This window comes from Rousettus aegyptiacus, unplaced genomic scaffold (genome assembly GCF_014176215.1).
Source record: "Rousettus aegyptiacus isolate mRouAeg1 unplaced genomic scaffold, mRouAeg1.p scaffold_m13_p_12, whole genome shotgun sequence".
Classification (NCBI taxonomy): domain Eukaryota; kingdom Metazoa; phylum Chordata; class Mammalia; order Chiroptera; family Pteropodidae; genus Rousettus; species Rousettus aegyptiacus.
Genome location: NW_023416287.1, coordinates 66,734,974 through 66,755,416, shown reverse-complemented (window position 1 = coordinate 66,755,416; position 20,443 = coordinate 66,734,974). Strand labels below are relative to the sequence as shown.

General features: G+C 41.9%; 1 protein-coding gene across 1 annotated transcript in view; it reads left to right on the top strand.

Annotated features, from left to right (window-relative positions):
- Positions 1 to 3,149: 3,149 nt before the first annotated feature.
- The window catches only part of LOC107501298, a 104,344-nt gene continuing 87,050 nt past the window's right edge, over positions 3,150 to 20,443 (top strand). Inside the window, exon 1 of the mRNA XM_016127305.2 lies at positions 3,150 to 3,699. The gene's annotated coding sequence lies outside the window, so the exon portion shown is untranslated. The remainder of the gene's footprint in view (positions 3,700 to 20,443) is intronic.

Below are 20,443 nucleotides of genomic sequence, written 5' to 3'. Positions count from 1 at the left end.
CTGTGTACACATGGATCTGATCAGTATACCAGTGACTTTAAGAATGGAACTACAGATCATCAACCAGGTCCCACATGACCACTGAGTAGAACATATTCAGGATCTATCTAAATGGCACTGTAAAGGCTTTGAAAACTGAATTTATATTTGAACCAGAGCTCACAGAAGGTGAGTTGAACTTGTAGCCTGCACTCATAGAAGGTCTTTTGCCTAAAACAAAAATATGTATGTTCTCCATAAGATTTAAACAAAACCTAGAGTCTCATTACATAATATTTAAATTTTTGAGTAGAAAATTCAAAATTACTTGGCATATGAAAAACCAAGAAAATTTCAACTCATGTGGGAAAATACACTCAACAGACACCAACACAGATGTTAGAACTATGTGACAAAGATTTTAAAGCAGCTGTTATACAAATGCTCCAAAAGCAATCACAAACTCTTGAAATGAATAGAAAGTTAGCAAACTTTTCACGTGAAAGGCCCATAGTAACTATTTTAGGCTTTTCAAGTGATATGGTCTCTGTTGCATCAACTCAGTTCTGTGATAGCAGCCACAGAGGGCCATGGATGATACATAAAGAAATGCATGTGACTGTTGTCCAAGAAAACTTTGTGGGATTTGGCCTGTGGACCATAGTTCACCAACCCTGGCCTATAGTGTTTTCTTGATAGTCAATATATTTACTGACTTTTTGGTGTCTAGTTGTTCTATTGATTGTCAAGAGCAAAGTCTTAAAATCTTTCGGTGTGTTTGTGGATTTGCTTATTTCTCCCCCTAGTTCTGTTAGTTTTTCTTAAGGTATTTTGAAGCTTTGATAGTAGGTACATAAAGACATAATTGTTATGTTTTCCTGATGTATTGACCCTTTTAATCATTATGAAAATTTCCTCTTTATTTCTATTTTGTCTCAAAGTCTGTTTTGTCAAATATTAATATAGCCCCTTCAGATTTTTTTTTGTGGTAAAAAAACATATAACATTTCATTTACTATCTTAACCATTTTTAAATGTACGGTTGAGTAGTGTTAAGTGTACTTACATTGTTATGCTACAGATCTTTAGAACTGTTTCATCTTGTAAAATTGAAACACAACATCCATTAAACACTCATTTTCCCTCCGCACTCTCCCCAGTCCATGGAAACTACCTTTCTACTTTCTGTTTCTGTGAGCTGGACTACTTTAGATATGTATGTGAGTGAAGTCATATAGTATTTATCATTTTGTGACTGGCTTATTTCACTTAACATAACGTCCTTCAGGTTTATCTGTGTTTTAGTATGTTATAGGATATTCTTCTTTTTAAATAATATTACATTGTATGTATGTACCAGATTTTCTTAATCCATTCATCTGTCAATGCATATTTGGGTTCCTTTTGTATCTTGGCTACTTTGATTAATGCTGCAGTAGACATGGGTATGCAGATATCTCTTGGAGATTCTGCTTTGAATTCTTTTGGATAAATACTCAGAAGTGGGATTGCTGGATCATATGGTAATTCTATTTTTAATTTTTTTGAGGCACTTCCATATCATTTTCCATAGTGGCTGCACCATTTTACGGTCCCACCAATAGTGCACAAGCATTCCAATTTATCCATATCCTAATCAACACTTTATATTGTGTTCTTGTATGTTTAATAGTGTCCATCTTAATGGATGTGAAATGGTATCTCACTGTGGTTTTGATTTGCATTTGCCTTATGATTAGTGATGGTGAGCATCTTTTCATATGTTTGTTGGCCACGTCAGATTTCTTATTCTTTCACTTTGCATGGTGTAATTCTTTCTGTCCTGTTACTTTCAACCTATTGTTTTCTTTGTAGTTAAAGTCTTTTTTTTTTTAAATATAGCATGCAGTTGGGTCTTGTTTTTGTTTTGTTTTGTTTTGAATCCAGTCTGACAATTTCTGTCATTCAATTGGCATGCCTAGTATATTTAGATTTAATGTAGTTATTAGTATTAGGGTGTAATATCTTTGAGGAGTCAGAGAGCAGACTCTGGTAGGTAGCAAAATGGCCCCTGAAAATGTCCACATCCTAATCCCTGGAACCTGTGAATGTGTTACTTTACATAGCAATAGGAATTTTGCAGATGTGATTAAGTTTACTGACCTTAAAATGGGGGTATTATTCTGGAGAATCTGGGTGGGCCCAGTCTAATCACATGATTCCTTAAAATCAGAGAACCTTTTTGGGCTAGGTTAGAGATGAGACAGAAGAAGAAGGACAGATTTGAAACATGAAAGGGACTCCACCCAAAGTTGCTGGCTTTGAAGATGGAGGAAGGAAGCCTCAAGTCATGTAGTGCAACAGTGGCCTGTAGGAGCTGGGAATAACCCTTAGCTGACAGCCACCAAGAAGACAAGAAACTTAGTCCTACCACTACAGGAACTGAATTCTGTTGACCTGAATGAGCAGCAAATGGTTTCTCCACAGCTTTTAGAAAGGAACAGTCTGTCAACACATTGACTTTCGTCCAGAGAGACCTGTACAGGACTTCTGATCTCTAGAACTGAAAGATAATTAATCTATGTTATTTTAAGCTGTTAGCTTGTGGTAATGTGTTATGATGCCAGTAGAAAGTAATGTTACACACACTTGGGGTTTCTTCCTCTCCATGTATTTCTCTCTGGATTACTGCCCCTCGCACCCCCCCCTTCGCCCCACAACACTTCAATTCTAATAGCCCCAAACTCCGTTCACTCTCCTCATCAGGCCACTCAGATTGTGGCTCTCTGCAGTTAGAGTTGCTCCTGGATTGAAGTTACCCTTGGGTGAAAGGCCACACACTCACAAATCTCAACAATTTCTATTTATCTTCCAAGGGTGGTCTCTTCTCCAGTTTCTGCCTTCTTTTAGTCAGTCTCCAAGGCTTTCAAATAACTTTTTTAAATGTTTTGCTCAGATATTATAATTGTTATTTGCAAGAAGTTTAGTCCACCATTACCAAAAGCTAGAATCTCATTATACTCTTCTGCCTACTTTCATGTTTGTAAGTTTTTAAATAAATTCTGGAGGGAGAAAAAATGGAAAAATGGCGTATGTCTTAATTATTCTCATTCTCATTAATCTGGAGGCTAACTATGAGTTGCCTTCTGTTAACATGGCATTTTTAAAAGGAAAATGAATAAAAAGGAAAGTTTTCAAAACTTTCGACGGGGGGTTGAGGGGAATGGGAAAAACGCCAACATTAACTGCTAGGAAGGAAACCTTACAGTTTTGTTCCACTACATGCAGTTCCGTACAATCACCAGCAGGGGGAAAAGTAATTTTCTGTTTCCGATGGGTCCCCCGCTCCTCGCAGCGGATTCCCTAATCAAAGGGAGAAAAAGGAAGAGCGCCGGGGAGGTCTCCGTCAGTGCAGCGAGGGAACTGGTCTAGAGGGGTCACTCAGAATGCAAAGACCCTGCGAAATAGAGTATACCTATTCCAAGCAGCTGTCCCTTTCGAGGCCCACAGAATAACTTAGCTAGAACTCCCCGCTGACCACTCAGCCCGGGCATGAAGGCTGCAGCAGCGCAGAGCCTCTTCAGAGCGGCCTCAGAGGCGCAGGCAGGAGGGGGAAACCCAGGTGCGGCTCCGCGGTGACCAGGTGAGCCCGTGCCCGAGTCCCAGCGTGATCCAGGTGATCATACGACTGAGTCTGCGAGTGACCAGGTGAGCCCGCGTACCGGTCCGCAAAAGAACCAGGTGAGCCCATCGACTCTCGCGTCAGAGTTGGGTCACGGGACTCGAGCAGTCAGTGGACAGAATGGGTTGAAGAGGAGAGCGAAGGCAGCTGGTGATTTAGTATAAGGGCCTGGACACAATCGTCTTCCAGGGCTGGGGTCAGGACGTGTGAAAGGACCTTCTCCTACCAAATGTGTTCATGGTAATAGACTTAAAAATAAATCATGCTAATGAGATGATGTGTGTGGGAGGGACGGGGGAGTGGTTATTTTATTGCTGCTAGGCATTAATCATTCCCTTAGCTGAACCGTTTATTTTGTAACCAGTGATAGAGCCTGGGGTTTTGAGTAACTGCGTGGGTAAATGATGAGCAGCAGATGGGAAGAAACAGCTACCACTTTAAGGGGGTTTTAAGATCGACAGTCAGTGGATGCTGAAGCAGTAAGAGATATTGGAAACTGAAAGCAAAGAACAGAAAGATAAGTAAAGGTATGAGAATTCAAATAAAGAAACCATGTGGACCCGGTGGATCCCACAGCTGGGTGGGGTGCGCACGTTAGTGTCAGAGCGCTGTCCGGGTTGACGTCTGTCCAGGCTTGACCGTGAACAGGTCACTGGAATCAGAGGTCATTGGTTAAGAATCCATTGGTTATCTCTGGAATTTCAAGGTTATCATGATAGAAATAGAAACGTATGCAACGTGTAAGCAACAAGTTTTCTTTAGACAAATGTTCAAGTAAGATATAAACATTTAATTGGATTAGGAGGTAAGTTGTAAGGAGCCAAGTTTTTTCTATATGCTGATGAATATTCAAAGAGGATTCTCTAGAAAAGGCATTAATGTAAATAGACTTTAAAATTAAAGTGTTGCAAACAGCACAACAAATTACATATTACTCTTAAGTTTCAATGTATGTAGCAGCAGTAGTATTCTAATTTAGATATATTTCAAGAATGTGTCCATTTGTTTCAGATAGCTAACTAGTAGTTTAAAATAGACAGGAATTTAAAATACTTCGATAATTTGAAATACATGCACAAGTCAAAATATTTGCCAAACCATGCACAAAAATGAGCGAAATAATGACATAGCTAAGTGTGATTACTTTTTTAAAGAAATATATTTTATGCTCTGATGCTGCCATTTTCCCTGTACTTGTACCTTATGGGTGAGGGGCAGTTTGTCATTTCAGACTCACATGTGGGCCCCAGTCAAGCGGACAATATCTGACTATCATTCCCACTTTTCTACTTACTAACTAGTATTAGAGTTCTCCTATGCACACCTGTAAAAATCCTATTCTTATATTTTATAACTTGCCTATTGGTGTTTTTAAAAATTCGGAAAAGGGAGGAAAAGGCAGGCTATATTTCCATGAATCAGACATGACAATAAAGCCTTAATTATTGGAGAGGGATTGTTGACTAAATGAGAAATGAGAAACTGGGGTGGAGGTGGGGGGAAGGATTTGGTGACACCATTTGCATTGCACATGCCATTTCTTCCTAAATGGTGCAAAGTTCAAAACAGGTATTTAAGCTTAGTTTTGGCCGAAAAAAGTATTTTTCTCAGGCAGTGTTTACATGGAAGTATTAAGTAGCCTCTTAACACTTTCTCATAAGCCCTCACCCAGGGACCAACTCCCAGCATCTTAGAGTCAAAGTACTTGTCACTAAACCTTTATGTTTACTCTTGCATTAGTATATTTCTTATGGCTCTAAAGTGATTAATCAGAACATGTGCTATGATTTATATTCTTTAAAAACAGGAAATGTCACTTTATAGGCTGTGTGATTCCTTCTGTCGGTTGTACATGTCTAAGCCTGTGGCCACTGGGGGGGGGGGGACAAATAACGTTGCTTAAGTAAGATGGAGGTCTATGTTTTTTTAATGTCCTAACGTTTGGAAGTCAGCAGTCCTTGGCTGGTGTAGCAGCTCCTCTATCTCACCAGGAACCTAATTTCCCTCTTTCTTTCTGCAATTCTCAGTGCATAGCTTCCATCTTCCATGCTGCCTCATGGTTGCAAAATGACTGCTAACGTTTCAGTCATCATACCCACAATCTAGGCAGGAACAAGGACGAAAGGGAGAAGGGCAGAAGGTCACCTGGTAGCTGAGTAAGATGTAACAACTGCCACTTAAATTTTACTGTGGATTGTCCACAAAGATGGCTGCCAAAGATTCTTGTATGCTAATCGTTTTTCCCATCAAGGACTAGATTCTATTTCTTTTCTCTTTGAGTGGGATTGGCCCTGTGACTTGCCTTGACCAATAGAATGTGTTGGAAGGCCTTCCTAAGCCTTGTTGCCTCTGTTTTCACACTTTGGAGATCCAGCTGCCATGTAAAGAGGCTTCAATTAGACTACTAAATAATGACTAAACATGTGAAGAGAGGCCTTACTAGTCCCCAGCTATTCCAGCTGCCCCAACTGAGGTGTCATTCATGTGCATGAAGCCATATTGGATGAACCAAAAGAACTAGCCTACAAAGCCCTGCCAACTTACAGAATTGTCAAAAATAATAAATCATTGCTGAATTGTGCTGAAACAATCAATTGGCCACCTGCCTCCAAATGCTAGGATGACCAACAAGTGAGGTCCATTAGTTGGGCCCTTGACTGCACTAGACATGGTAAAAGCCCACAGAGGAAGGGGATGGCTATTCCAGATGGGGAAGGGAGGTTATTCCTTAGCCACCAGTTACCTGATGGCAGCTTGGTACAGGAAAGACATCTCTAGGACCTCAGGAATAAGGTTCTATGGGATCATTACTCTTATGCTTTGGCATTAATGGGAGTGGGCCACCCACAGGGCTCCCATGTTCAGCCTTGGCTCTTCTTCCTCTGCTCTGAAGCTTCAGTGCCTGCATGACCTCAGGCTGCCTATGGACCCCTCTCGAGCATATTGTGAAATCATAGCTCCCCAATGTTGTCAGGTCACCTAGCTCCTATTCTCAGAGAGGAAGTTAGATTGAATTCATTCATTGTCCAGGCAGGCCACTCTGCAAGGTCATTGCTGTGCTCTGAATTGGCTATGCACCTCTTATCCCACATCCCTTATCCAGTCAGCCCTGTTTGGAGAGGGACATGGCCCTTGAGTGCTTGAAGAACTGGATCAAGCAAGTCCAGACTATACCCCTTCCTGTCTGTGTGACCTTGAGCAGGCTTTCTCTCTTTGCCTTGGTTTTCTCATCTGTAAAATGGGGCTAATGGTACCCACTTCATAGGGTTATTGTGAAGATTAAAGAGAGTGCTTGTAAACACTAGTGTATGCTCAACAAATGGTAGCCGTGGCTGTTACTGCTTTATTTTAACTTATATTAGCTGTCTATCAAGTGACACTCTCCCATAGATGTCTATCATAACATGAGAATTCTTTCCCACTGAAAAGTTTATTTTCAGCAACGTTACTACATTTAAAAGCTTCCTTTAAAATACTACAAAAATTTTCAAAATCATGAGTTAAGAGGAACATCATCCTAGTATATATCAAGGGTAACCCAAATCCTCCCCATGTTGTGTATACCCGGTTTCGCTCTGTCTGGGGTGACTGGGGAGGTTAGGAGCCTGAGGCATTCCTCTACATTCTGAGTCATATGATCCCCCAATGCATTTTGGGTGGGACTTAGACTGCTCCCCTGGGACAAAGGCAGCTTGGGAGAAAAATCAGTGACATCTGAGTGCTTTTGAAGGTATACTTTTAATTTGTCCTAGGCTGTACCTTAACCAAAGGAATATGTAATCTTCTATGTGAAAAGAGTTTTAAAATTTTTATAAAGTGGATTCTGTCATAATTGCTTATTTAATAGTCATGGGCAGAGGTGTTATAGGTTGTTGATGCATTTATTTGGTATTTTTTATAGGTGTTTATAGTGAGGACCGGTTTGCCATTCTGTTTATGATGTGCCTTTAAGAGTACTGCTTGCATTATGTATTACTTCCATAAAGACAAATTTTTCACAAAGGACTTTTTGCCTTTCTAGACTATAAAGCATTGTATAAATGTAGGTATCACAATAATTCTTTAGGTTGCATGCATCCTTACTTGGTTATGACGTTTCTTTTTATAATACCTAAGAGTCAGGTGGTACCACAAGTAGAAACTGATGATCGATTTTGTGAGCCTGAGGCTAAAGCAGGCTTTATAACCACTGGTCAGAGCATGCAGTCACATCTCAGTGCAGTCTGCTGATATGAGGCAAGGGAAAAAAAGGCCTCTCCTAAAACAATTAGTTTTTACTTATTTATAAGCTAATCTATTGTCATAAAGTTCAGAGGGGACAGCAGAATGTGAGACTTCCCTCCCATCCTGGAGAGGTAGGCAACCACCGCCAAGTCTCACACCCTCTTTCCCGCAGTTTTCTGTACACATGCCTGGTTTGTTTCTATTTTAACACAAACGGTGTCACACCGTATATATTGTTATACATCTTTTTTCCCCCTTTTAAAAATATTATATCTCTAGGCCTGGAATGTGTCTCCACTGCAGCGTACAGAGCTCCATTTCATTCTTATCGACTGCTCCATAGCATCCCCCTGGATGGCAGGCCCATGAGTAACTAATCCCACATGACAGTCATTTTCAAATAGGCTATATCTAAAGCTAAAAACTCTACTAGAATTTTTCAGAATTACTAAAACTTTTGAAGTAGACTTTCTTTTTAGAGCAATTTTTAAAGTCACAGCAAAACCGAGCAAAATGCAGAAATTTACCATGGAACACCCCTGCCCCACAAACAGCCTCCCCCACTGTCAACATCCCTCACCGGAGTGAGATATTTGTTAAAATCAATGAACCTATGTTAACACGTCATAACTACCCAAAGTCTATAGTTCACGTTGGGTTCACTCTATGGGTTTTGACGAATGTGTAATGATAGGTTGCTACCATTATCGTAGCATGCAGAATAGTGTCACTGCCCTGAAAATTCTCTGTGCTCCATCTATTCATTCTTCCCACTGCCCAACCCTTGGTAACTACTTATCTTTTTACTGTCTTCGTAGCTTTGCCTTTTCTCAAATGCCATACAGTGGATTCCTACAGTATACAGCCTTTTCAGATTGGCTTCTTTCACTTAGTGATGTACATTTAAATTTCTTCCATATCTTTTCGTGTCTTGATAGCTCATTTCTCTTTAGTGCTGAATAATATTTCATTACCTGGATATACCACAGTTTATTCATTTACCTGCCGAAGGATATCTTAGTCGCTTCCAAATTTTAGTAATTATGAATAAAGCAGCTAGAAACATCCATGTGCAAGTTTTTGCATGGACATAGCTTTCAATTCATTTGAGTAAATACCAAGGAGTGTTATTGCTGAATCATATGGTAAGTATATGTTTAGTTGTAAGAAACTGCCAAACTGTCTTCCAAAGTGATTGTTCCATTTTGTACTCCTGCCAACAATAGGTGAGAGTTCCCATTTCTACATGTCCTTGCCAACATTTGGTGTTGTCCGTGTTTTGGATTTTGGCCATTCTAATAATTTGTAGTAGTATCTTATTGTTTCAGCTTGAAATTCCCTAATGAATATAATGTTGGGCATTTTTTCATATGCCTATATGCCATCTCTCTATCTTCTTTTGCTTATTTTTTAATTAGGTTGTTTGTTTTCTTATTGTTGTGTTTTAAGAGTTCTCTTTAACAGACCTACAACTTCCAGTCTGTGTCTTGTTTTCTTATTCTCTTGACTAGAATTTTTTCAATTACTGAAAAAATTATGCCCATTGTAGCAAGTGTTACAAAGCAGAGATGTATTAAGGAAAACTCAATAATTTTCTGTCTTTAACTGTACCTTTTGAGGTAACCAATCTGAATAGTATGATCTGTAACCTGCATCTTTCACTCTGCTCAAGTGTGTGTGTGTGTGTGTGTGTGTGTGTGTGTATGTGTATGTACCTGTGCATGTGTGTGCATGCATGTATGGAAATGTATATGGGTTTTTTCCTCATATTTTTATTCAAGATAGATTTTTCTACATATATTTCTTCAAAATTTTCTTTTATCACTTCCCTCTAAACAATACACCACTGGTATACACCTAGGCAAATATGAATACTTACTCTTTTTCATGGCTGTGTAATATTCTTTGACACAGATATAATTTCATCAGCCATTCCTCTATTGTGGATATTTAGGATATTTCCAGTTATATTTTCCTTTTCCATTATACATAAGGCTGATTCTTTAATTCATAAAGGAGAAATTCCCCAAACAGACTCATAGGTCTAAGATGATGTATATTTCTAATTTGATTGGATATTGCCAGAGTATTTTTCAAAAGATGATAAAAATTTATACCCTCACCAGCAATATATGGGAAGGACATTTCCCGATATCCTCATCAGTGCTGGATGTTAACAGTCTTTAAAACATTCACCCATCCATTTGGTATGGTTTTTATTTGTGCTGCTTTTACAACTAGTGGCACTGGGTATCTCTTTACAGGCACATAAGTTTGTTGTTCATACCCTTTGCCCATGTGTCTAATGGGGTTAAATGTGGTGGCTTTTAAAGGGCTAGATTAGGACACAGCCAACAAAGCAGGCAGTGCAGCCACCAGGTTTGTAATGGAGAGGACGTAGGGTCCCAACCTCTAGGCAGTTGCCTTCATCACAATAGGATGGTGATGCCCACCACGAGCACCTCCTCTACCCATCTGTGTATTCCTGGGTCATGTCCAGGCCCTTTGGGTGGCATAACTCCAGGGGCCATGTTCACATAGTGAATGGACAGTTGGGGGAGGAGTGAGTTTCCCACAAATGCCCATGATTGTGCCCCCTTGAGCTGTGCATCGCTGGGCCCCTGGTCCTGCTCTGGTGATAGTACTTGCAGGGTTGTGCCACAACTTCCATCTGTGTCTGTCTTGCCTTCTTTTCAGACTCTAAGCTTACTAAACTTTGATCCCCGATGCCTAGTATAGATGGGCCTCCAGAGTGTTGGCTGGTTGAAATGATGCAGGACAGGGCAAATTCCCTAAGGGGTAGGTGGTACAGGGACTCAAGCCCATCTCCAAGAGAGAAAAGGGTTCTTTGCTGGAAGCAAGAAAGAATTCAACTGCATGCCAAAGTTTGAGTCAAAAGGAAACTTCATTAGAGATGGGGTAATGCCCCATAGACAAAAGGTGGTCTCCTCTCAGACAGAGAGAGAGAGAGAGAGAGAGAGCGAGCGTGCGAGCGCGCCTGAGAGAGACTCAGAGGGACAGAGACAATAGAGAGATGAGGACAGTGAGAGAGAGAGAGAGGAAAGGCACTGAGAGGTACTGAGAGAAAGACACTGAGAGGGACCCCAAGTGTTTGGGGAATTCAGTCTATCATTCTTTAGTTTCTGTGAATTATGGTTTAAAGACTTTGTTTACCCATTTTCCTTTGATGATATGGACATACAGTGAGGAAGGATAAGAGTATGCAGTGTGAAAAGGTAAGAATATGTAGCTTGAAAGGCCTGCTTGCAATTCCCAGACTTTGATCCATAGGTTCCCCCATGGTTTTAGCCATAGGGAATGAATGATTTTATTTGTGTAGGGCATCACTTAAAGACTGTTTTCCTGTTTTCCCTTCACTATAAGGGAAAATGAGTTGTTAGCAATCCAGCAGAAATCTTCCTTTGTTCTGCAGGTTTCCTGTGGTCTGGCTGTAGGGCTGATGAGCATATTGCAGTCTCCGAATATAGCTTGATTTAACATTTTAGTGCTTTTGCCTCCTCCCTACATTAGAATGAATAAAAGTGTCTACAAGAGCTGGCAGGCCTCAGAAGGTGGTGGGTGAAGGTGGGGATGGTGGTGCTGGTGGGGTGTGTGTGTCTGTGTATAAATGTCAGGCATTAGAGCTGGCCTTTGGGTGGGGGCTGCTGTCAGGAAGCCCAGCCTAGGTATGGAGGAGAGGTTCACAGCATGCCAGAGCCTTTTTCCCTCTACTTTTTTCTAACCACTTTCCCTAAAGCCTCTCTCGGCTGTTCCCTCTCTCTCAGGCTGTCCTTATCTGAGAACTCTGTCCCGCCCATAGCTAGAGGGGCCTTTTCATATAAGGGCAAGGGGATTATATTAGTTGAAGATAATGATTCCCCAGAATATTCCTCCCAGGGAATGTGGGGTCTGCAGACCAACCATTGACCTATGTGTGGTTCAAAAGGAACTGGCCGAAACCCAGACAGTTCAAAAAAATCAGGACCGGCTATTAAAGATTAAAGGGGCTAAGCATGTGGGGTTGGGGTGGGTAGAAGTACAAGGTGAATGGAGTGGGAAAAAGAAATTGAGTGGATAACAAATGCCAGACAGAATAACATTTATACATTTATTAATTTTCTTCCACTTATTTATGCAACAGATTTTAAATAGGTTCAGAATTTGCAACCTTTTGAGGATCAAGAAATTCTCTGAGAATCTCTCCAAAGTTGTTGACTTCTCTCACAAAAGCACCCTTTATGTGCAGAAAAGACTTGCATACAATTTGGGGGACTTCATCAATCACCCGAGACCTCTGAGTTCCTTGGTTCTTTGTCTGTAAGGGTGGAGGCGGAGGAGAGATGTTCTAGAGGTATCTGACTTCTTGAAAGACTATTACCACATTATAATTACTTTTTTTCCCCCCAAAGCTAATTACAGCGCCCACAAAGCATTGAAATTTACTTAGTTGGGTTGAGTCACAATGGATAGAAACCTCTGTTGCCAGAAGCACATGAATGCCAGGTGAAGATTAGAAAAACCTTATAAGAAAGATAAAAGGCATAGTATTTCACTTTGAACTTGAAAAACATCCACCCTGTACAGAAGCAAGTGGCCAAAGCTTAAGGCGACAAAAAATAAACAACAGAGTTCAGAATTATAATCATAGCCATCTAGAGCTGTGGGGGCTTTGTAGAAGGTGCATAATGCATTTACCCTAGGACATTCTTGTATATTTGTTTCCTATCCTAAACCTAAATGTCCTCTTTATCATCATTTGATAGGAGAAGACCTTGCTTGGTACCCATGCCAGAGGCCCCGAAGCCCTTGTGTAACTGCGGGGAGGCAGCATGAGGCAGGGAAAGGAGGCCAGGGAAGTGGAGGGAGGGTCATTCTCTTCATGGAGGGGCCGTGACTTCCATCCTGAGGTTTTCAAAAAGTCCTCGCCCTCTCAGGCCTTAGCTGTGAAAGCAGATCTTCTCACGGAAGCCATCTTCCTGGGCCTTGCTGATTTTCTTTTCTAGAATGTCAATAATATCTCAACTATCCAAGGTCTTTAAATGCAAGATTTCGGAGTTAATAAATGTCAGTCCTTTACATCTGCATGTCCTTTGACTTTGAACAGAAACCATTTCCAAAACTTTACATGTTTTTGACTTAACTGAATGGATTGTTTTGTTCTGGGGGAATGCGGAGTGACCTCAGTACTGTGGTCCGTTATCACCTGGGAGGGGGTGTGTGTGGGCTCTGAAAAGCTCTAAGCATTGGTCTGCTTTTCAGGTAGCCTTCTCTCAGGAGGTCTGTGTGGCCGCAGACCTGCAGGCCATTTAATGTGGCTGCTTTCTTCAAAATTAATGTTACAAGCAGAAGCAATCTTTTCCTAGGATACACAACACTTTCTTAAATGCTAGAAAAACTCCACCTCTTCCTTCTTCTCTGCCATTATCCATGTCCTTTGTTTTTCCAGTGGTATCTGATAATATTACATATTATTTGCCCATCTTTAACACAATGCAGTTCTTAAGTTTACCCTTCTACCTGTTTGATATTGAAGTTTCTAAAATATGCACGCGCTGTGTCCCTTACCATCTTCATTTTTTATCCAAAGCCCACCTTGTGAGCTGAGTGTGCTTTGGGTGACATTATACGAAACTACAGTTTCTCCACGGCTCCCTTGATATTTTACTTTGTCACTGAATTGCAAGCACAAGAAAGATTTGAAAAGTAGAGCTTTAGTATTCTGAGGCTGAAAGTCTTGTAGAGTGCTGCGTCGGTCACTAAGCCGTTGTCTCTTAGCTGTAAAGCCATCCTGTGTTCTGTGATGCTGGGGCTGCGACGCTGAAACCTCATATTTGCTTTTCAAGCTCTGCCAGTAGGGGGCGCTAGATGGAAACTGCGAGGCTGCAGGAAGGACTTGCTCTCTAGCTCCCCTTCCCCCACTTGTAGTTCCTCTGAACATCGCTCCAACAGTGGTTCGGCTCCTAGGCAGGGACAGTTTCTCTATCGGAGGCAGCTAAATCTTGTTTGAACATCTTTGTAGTTTTCCCAACACTTGCAAAGTCACCCTCATCCTGCTTCTGAGAGACTCCAGCGCCAGCCACCCAGAGCCTCCTCCTAGAGGTCTGAGTTCCAGGCACACTGGGCCTCCATCCAAGCTCAGAGACCTCAGCACTAACTGGCCAGTCCCTACTCATTAGGGCTCGTGGTTCCTGGCCTGAATCCCTGTCTTTCTGAGCCTCTCAGAAACAACAGCATCAGGCGAAGCAGGTTGCCCTCTTGTGTCCAAGGAAACTAGCTTTCCCTTGCTGGAGAGCTGTCCCATGAAATGAAAAATTTTAATAACATTTTATTTTCTGAATAATGTCTTGGACCATAAGTTGAATCAATGAGATAAGAGTGATGGGTAGAAAAAAAAATAATAACCTTAGACTCTCCTTGCTCAGGGGGAGTCCCCACATCTTGTCTGGCAGTAGATTCATTTGCTGTCCCCAGGCAAACCCTGGGTTCTGTCCTGACCATTGGATACAGTTGCATAAACGCAATGTAATCATGAAAGGTATCTTTCTCACATTTTGCAAACAGCTCATAAAAATGTGATGCCTTTGAGAGTTTGGAGAAGAATATATTTCTTCCCAGGCACTAAAAGTTCTATTTTTTTTCTTAATGGATGCCTGTAGCATTAGAATATGCCAAAAAAAAAAAAAAAAAAAAGATTTTTTTTTTTTTCCTGCTTCAAATCAGGGGCATGTGCTCCACTTAGGAGGACACTGGCAAGCAGCCCTACAAAGACCTATTTCATCAGCCTTTTGTATACTACTTGTATATAACTTTTGTATACAGTTGAATACAACTCCCAAGAAAAAGAGTACTTCGAAATGCATTTATTGAGAACTCCACACTAGTCCAACAACTCTATTGGAGTAATATAATTCCTGTCGTGACTTTTTTTGAAAAGGATAGATCAGCCTTCAGAAATATTTTGCCTTTGGCTGAACACTGAGCTCGTCTTTCCCAGAAAACTTCTTCCTCCTGTGCAGCCTCTCTCTCCAGGGAGTGAAGGGTGGTGGTCAGTGGATTTAATAATGAATCTGAACCTGCTAAGAATTTGGTGAGCTGTGCTTTCTGATCTATGATGTCCCTATGCTGATGCTTTTTCTTGGTTAAATTTGCTTTTGAGCAGAGCCTGAGACAAGGGCTTTGCTGCAGGCAATTTGTTTGGGAGGTGATTCCGGAAGAGGGGAGAGTGAGATAGGGAGGAGAAGCAGCAAGTACAGCGGAGGTTATCTTTCTGGGTAAGGGCTTAATTCCGTCAGGACCTGTGGGAAGCAAGCCTCTCAGAGCTGTGTGCAGAAGGCCAGAGCCTGGAGCATTTCTCCACTAGCTTCAGTTGCCTGTTGGAGCTCTTCACCATCTTATGCTAATGGACTACAGGTAAAGTGGGATAGTGTGAGAATGCAGAATGGTGTAGTACAAGCTGAAGGGGCTGTCACAACTCACATGGAACTGTCCCCTGAGCTGAGGCTATAATTAGAGGGAGTGGATGGGATGGGCATGGTCACCAGAGGTGAGCAGTGGGCTTTGCAGACCCCTGGATCCATTGCTGGTCAGCCATGAGATCCTGGCCTGGGTCAGCACACACTGATGAAGCACACCTTCTCTCTCCTGCTGCATTCTTCTGCGTCTTGCAGCTTAGCTGCTTTCCTGAGGTCTCCCTTCTCCTTTTCCATCCCTCAGTTCCTCCACCTTCCTGCCCCGTCCTCGGGGTGCAGAGGGGCTACAGAGGGGCTGCAGAGTTCAAGCTCTCCATGTGCCCACCTGCTGCTGCTGACTGCAGCCCCATGGGGTTGGTGTCATATTGTACTTTCTTCAAAAATTCACTGCCACCCACTTTCTTGCAAGTGCTGATGTAAATGTTTCTCTGCCAGAATCTGGTAACATTCTGATAGTGCTAGTACTTAGATTAATGTTGACACTTTTGTTGACCCTCTAAATATAGATAAGCTGAAGTGGTTCAGCTAATGTCAGCATTCAGGGACCTAAACTTTCCAAATTGACTACAACCATTCCAGAGCCTACTTATTACTAGAAAAAGTATATCTCCTTGTAAACAATGGTGTTTTTCTTTTTCAGATAATAAGAACTGTGTTAAAATAGGCTACTCTGCTTGTGTGTGTGTATGCGTGCGTGTGTGTGTGTGTGTGTGTGTGTGTGTGTGTGTTTTAACCTTGGCTGCCAGGATTCTCTGAGCTAAATTGTATGTTCCAGTATAACGATTATACTTTTTGTTTTCTGATATATTTATCTCTTCCCCTGGATATTTAATTCTTATTTTAATTGTCCTAATACATAGGTATTTTTTTATTGTAAGAGGACTCAAATCCTTTTAAAAGCAGTGTGTGAATAGAAAATGATACATGAATTATTAGAAGTGTCATTGCCTACATGAAAATATAAGTCTCTGCTGGTGTTCTGTTTTCCTGAGTAAAACAGCTTTAAAGCCAGGACTTCTAAAGCCTGTTCTAGAAGATATTGGCAGTTTCCATCCTATTGATTGTTTAATAATTCCGGAGGCGTGGCATTTTAGCTAGGATGTTTTTGGTTGCAGGTTATTGACAATCCCGTCTAAGGCACAGGCTTGAAGATTAGTGGAGACTCGCTGGGTTTTGTGCTTCGCAGGCTCCAGGCATGGTTTGACTAAGGTTCTGCTCTCGCTCTATTTCTCTTAGTTTGCTTTTTCTTGGAGCTGCTTTCCTTGGCAGGGGCTGAGCCTGCCAGCTGCTTCTGATGAAAGCCCTGTGTTTCAGGCCACACTCGGCCGTAGCCCATCCCTGAACCAAGCACTGCGGCAAGGGGAACGGGAATGCTCTGACTCGGCTGGACTAGTCAGGCACTGCCTGCAGCCGCAACCCTAGACAAAGTCCTCAGTTGCTGCACAGGAGGGTGGTGTGGGATAGAGTGGAAGAAGGAAGGTTCATTTCTCACTTCATCTGACTAATGAAAAGAGAACAAGGGAAGGACTTTGACCTACCACGAAGAGAGCTGCTATAACACTGTGTGTGTGTACATTTATTTGGGATGGACAGTGCCAGACCGTTTCCTTGACAGGCCCTGTAAGCTCTGTCAAGACACTCTCGCTGTTTTCTTGGCCTCCAGAAAAAAATTTGCCTTGAATGTCTCTAGAGTGGGACAGGTGGAAAGCTTCCCACAACTATATTCCTTATATGCAACATCTCTCCACCAGATGTTTGCAGTTTTCTTGGGTCCATCAATCAATTGACTGCTGATTTGAGATTTGAGTTTAGTGCATCAGAGGAGAGGTAGGGTCTACGTGCCCAGGGAGCAGACTGGTGCTTGGCTCACATATCCGCTAATTGCTTTGCACCTTGAAGGAACCAATACACTTCTGCAAAGAAAGCTCAAAAATGGTTCTCAACACTTTTTCCTCTTAGTTAACTGAGGAATATTCTAATTCTTTTTAGAAATAGACTTTTTCTTCCCCAGTTTTTATATTTTCCTGTATCTGGCTATAATTTATGTCTAAAGTAAGAATTTAATACAGTGTTATCAGAATTTATGGAAAAGAAGAAACCCTGTGAGTGCATGTGTCTGTACACGCAGGCACACAGACAGCCGTTTCCTTAGCTCGAGCATCTTTTTCCCTGCCAGATTAAAGGTAGCACAGTGGCTTCTGTCAAATGCCTTTTCCTGAAGGAGCACTGTGGCCTTCAATTTCCCTTGCAGAGCTGCGGCTTGGCCATATGTCATAGCATAGGCGACATTGGGTTCATGACTCCGGGTGGAAGAACGGGCATACTGGCTGGGTGAGAATGGGTCATGGCCCAGGAGACAACCTTTGCCATTTCTCTACCCAGACTCAGATGTCTTGAGAGCCTGCCCACCACTGGGTGAGGCCAGGGTACCTGTGTCTCACCAGGTCTTGGAGTGAAGTACAAACTTTGGTGGCTTTGTCCTCATCGAGGAAAACCAGGCCAAGGTGGCCCAAGGTTCTCTTTATTTAAAAAAAAAAAAAGGTGCTGTGTACTCTAGATGTTGTGATCATTTTGGTAATTACTGCCAACTGTTCAATACCTCCCCACCTGTCTTCACTTCTACCTAAAAAAAGCAGGAATGAGGAAATAAAAAAGGCCGTTTGTTGAATCCCGTGTGTTTTTGGTGGTGGCACAAGGCAACCAGGACTGTTTCTTGCCCTGAGAGACACTGCTGCACGCCCATGCCAATAAATGCGAGTCCCCACCCAAATGGAGCCAGTCGGTAGGATGCGTGCCGGCGCCATGTGAGCTTAGCCGTAGGGGTGTCAAGGAGGACAAGGGCAGGACCGAGAAGGGCAGGTTGGGGTTGGGGTTGGGGACCCAGACCAATTATGGCCTTGCCCTCAAAGAGAGTGGTCAGCCATTCAAATCACAAGGGTCCAAGGGCTCTGGATTGATTAATACAAGGCTCTGGATTGATCTGGCTGGCATACGAACTGGCCATAGATCCAAGCTCTGGCTCCTGAGGCCTAGCCTGTTGATCAGAGGCAGAAGCCCCATCATATGAATGTTGTAAACACTGGGATTTCTAGAAAGACCCTCAAGTGGGGAGATCTGCCTGGGAGAGCAATTTCAAACTCACCACAGCTTGGTCTTTGGCAAAAGCCTGTGGATGATTACTCAGATTCATCCACACCTCCACCTGCCAGGGATTAAACAGATTGGGCCCAGCATCCTGGAGAATTGCTTTTACCTACTTGTAGACTCAAGGTCAGGCCATCACCCTGTTGTTGATGAGGACATTCACTGTGTGACATAGTCTTTGCTTTATGGGCACCCTCAGGAGAAATGTGACCTACTTGAGGAACAGGAAACTGGCACTTCTCAGCATGAGACTTATTTTTATCTTAAGGACACCGTGAACCAGGAAAGTGTCTCCTCTGAGTGTTGGAAGTTTCTTAAAGCCAAATGTCGACATCGAAATGCACGTAGGGCTTTATAGTATGCATTTTTATATTTACGAACTCCTGGTGCCATTTATACCTCTATCCTTGTTTCATTCCTTCCTTCTCACCTAGTTTTTGTTGGTTACCTTGATGCATTTTATGTATCCTTTCAGGGTACCTTCCAGTGGTGTGCTAGAAACTGTGCTTATTAAATAGGCAGGAATTTTGTGAGTCTCCTGTTAAACAGTTGATAGCTTGAGATCAGGCACAGTGGGAGTGCTTACACCGTGGATATAGGCAGACACTGCAAAATAGGTTTTTTTTTTTTCCTTCCAAAGAGCTTGTTTACCAGCACACCACTGTTTAAATCTTTTCTGAAAAAGACAGAGTCAGAATACATGTGTAAAAGTATTATAAAATTATCTCCCTTATTCAAATATGATGTATAGTTTTAAATCTTACGAGCAGTAGCACTGTTTTGGGTCCAAAAATGTTTCAATGGTAAATGAAGTTATGAGGTTGCGTTGTATTGATGGCAAGAGAAAAGCAGGATTCATCTAAAATGGGCCTTCTAGTCAGCTTGGCTGTCACGCAGCTGTTGTGTAAAGGAGGATATTCATGTATGTGGATGCGGTGACAACTGTTTACATTTCTGTTGATCACATTTGAAGTTGTACTCTGGTACAGCTAAGATTTTGGTAAATATAGCAGTATTAGAAGCAAGTTGATATCCCATTCAATGTGGGATGGTTGCTAAGGGAGCAGTCAATGCAAATTAGAAGTAATAATAGCTCTGGTTTAAAAGGGCAAGGAATTAGGGCTGGGAAGGGGAAAATGACTCCCTAGAGAGGGAGAGGGTTTTGTAGTGACAAATGTGGATGCTTGCTACACGGCTTTTCTTTCTGCTTCTGTCCAGGGCCAGAAAGCCAGGAGTGGGGACAGAATAGAAGACAGGAAAGCTGCAGTCACTGCTGGCAGGGGCCTGGCCTCTTATGGTCTTGGTTTACCTTGGAATAAGTGCAAATAGCCACAAAAAGCATGTTTGTTGTCCAGAGCTGGCAGCCTGGCAATTGTAAACTTCAGAAACAACAGGAAAGAGAAGAGAAAAAGATCTGACAGTAAAATAGCAATTTCTGGGCCATAAACAATGGTACTGAAAACACCTGGAAAGTCTCCCGAACCTGTTCTTGGACCTCTTCTTTCTCTGCACTTCCTCCCTTGTGGTCTTATCTAATCTCACAGCTTTATTTTAATAAAGTCCAGCGTATCAATTTTTCTTTCATAGATCGTGCCCTTGGTATTGCATCTAAAAACTCATCACTGAGCCCAAGGTCACATATTTTCTCCTAGAAAATCTTTTATGGTTTTGCATTTTATATTTTGGTCTGTGGACCATTTTGAGTTGATTTTTGTAAAGGTGTAAGGATGTCTGTGTCTGTTCTTTTTTTGCATATGGACATCCAGTTGTTCCAGTACCGTTTGTTAAAAAGACTATCCTTTTTCCATTTTGTTGACTTTTTTTTTTTTTTAAAGATCAGTTCACTATATTTGTGTGGGCCTATGTCTGGGCTCCCTATTCTGTTTCATGCCTGATGGCTTTTACTGTCATGTATATGTTGATGGCCCTTCAGTTTATGTGTTCAGCCTGGACTTCTCCCCTGAAG